General features: G+C 42.7%; 1 non-coding gene across 1 annotated transcript; it reads right to left on the bottom strand.

The window, feature by feature from the left end:
* Window positions 1–1,683: 1,683 nt before the first annotated feature.
* LOC130727106 (small nucleolar RNA R71) lies at window positions 1,684–1,790 on the bottom strand. Its single transcript, XR_009015143.1, has one exon. It is a non-coding gene; the product is annotated as a small nucleolar RNA R71 (small nucleolar RNA).
* Window positions 1,791–2,023: the final 233 nt, after the last annotated feature.

Here is a 2,023-nt window from a genome sequence, read left to right as displayed (position 1 = left end):
GCTTGGAATTGAAGGAGGACTTAAAGAGGCTTGGAAGAGGAGTTACAAGAAGCTAAGAAGTCTTTTCCAGCGAGCTTGAGCGCCTAGGCGCTGGGAATTGGCGCCTAGGCGCTAGTTATGTTTTGTCAGGCTGCTGGAATTGGCGCCTAGGCGCTGGGAATTGGCGCCTAGGCGCCAATTAGGGTCCAGAGAGCATGTTTTTGCATGCAATTGGCGCTCAGGCGCTCTGAATTGGCGCCTGAGCGCCCAGTCTCGCCTGTTTTGCCTATAAAATGCTTTTTAGACATTTCTCTTGGAACCTTTTGTCATTTTATGATATTTTCATAAGTTAGAAGAGAAAGCTTGAGTTCTGGAGCTTTGGGAGCTTTCCCTAGGTCTTATGTTCCAGGTTTTATCTTTATTTTCTAGCATGGATTTCATAGCCATGTTTGGCTAAAAACCCCTTTTGCTTTGGGTTTTTTGTAAGACTTTGAATGTTTTAGCTTTCAATCCTTTTCTATTCATGAAGTTCTGAGTAAACCCTTGAATCTCACTTCTATGCTTTATCTTTCAAGCTTGAATGCATGCTAGCTTTAGGCTTTTCTATAATCATAACGATAGTTTGTTATAGAACTGGGACTTGTTGTGAGATTACTCCTTCTATACTTGCTGCTAGGAATAGAGGAAGGGTTGGGGTTTGTTGGCCTAATTTGTATGCTTAGTGCTTCTAGCAATTGTTTAGGTTATCAAGGAATTGAACCTATCTTTTGATTAGGAAGGGTTTTCTTTGAGAGGAATCGAAAGATAACTAACTAGGCTAGAACATCAAGGAGAGACTCAGGATTAATTGAATAGGAAGGTTTGCTAAAACTGAATTAGTTGAACAAGAACCCAAGGCAATCTCATCTCTTTTTTTCAATTGCTTTATTACTTGGCTACTTGTCTTTTTACAAACTCAAGAATCAACCAATTATTAAAAACTGAATTTTACTTGCTTTTCAACCTTGAGCTTGAATCTTAAACTGAATTTGCAATCTAATTCCCTGTGGTTCGATAATTTAAAACCCGGAGGTATTCGTACACTTGCGAATTGACCAACAAGTTTTTGGCGCCGTTGCCGGGGATTGTTTTGCGATTTTTGGTTTAAGTTTTAAGTTTTAACTTGTCTAGAATTGGTGCTACTAATCTTTCTCTGTTGAGTGTCATACGTAGGTTGCTTTGAAGAGAGGCACCACCATGGGTGGCCGCATGACAGAGGAGGAGATGCAAGCCCACATTGAGGCAAAGATCCAAGAGGGTATCACCCTCCGCTTGCGTGAACAAGAAGTTGAGAATGCCAACCGAACTCTTTGGGAACTAACTTCGGGGTCCATGAGCTTTGACTATCCCGGAAGTATTGTCATTCCCGAAGGAGTGGGGAACTTTGAGTTGAGACCGGCATTCATCAACATGGTGAGCCAAAGCCAATATAGTGGAGGTTCCTCGGAAGATCCTCATGCTCATATGGAAAGGTTCATCCGTAATTGCAACACATATCGGGTGATGAACGTTCCTTCGGAAGCAATCCGGTTGAGCCTATTTCCCTTCTCTTTGAAGGACGCAGCAGAGGATTGGCTGAACTTACAACCTCAAGGGAGTCTCACTACTTGGGAAGACCTTGCACAAAAATTCACAACGAGGTTCTTCCCAAGGTCCCTCTTGAGGAAATTGAAGCATGACATCATGACTTTCGCACAATCCACAGATGAAAATCTTTATGGGGCTTGGGAGCACTTTAAGAAGCTTTTGAGGAAATGTCCTCAACACAATCTCACCCAAGCGGAATGTGTGGCGAAGTTCTATGATGGGTTACTATATTCATCACGGTTTGGCTTGGATGCGGCTTCAAGTGGGGAGTTCGATGCTCTTTCCCCACAAGCGGGGTATAATTTGATAGAGAAAATGGCGATGAGAGCCATGAACTCCGAGAATGAACGCCAAATCCGAAGAAGTTCTTTTGAAGTGGAAACTTATGACAAGCTCATAGCCTCTAACAAGCAACTCT

Source organism: Lotus japonicus, chromosome 6 (genome assembly GCF_012489685.1).
Source record: "Lotus japonicus ecotype B-129 chromosome 6, LjGifu_v1.2".
NCBI classification, from domain to species: Eukaryota; Viridiplantae; Streptophyta; class Magnoliopsida; order Fabales; family Fabaceae; genus Lotus; species Lotus japonicus.
Note: the sequence above shows the minus strand (reverse complement) of the source record. Positions and strands in the feature narration are given on the sequence as shown.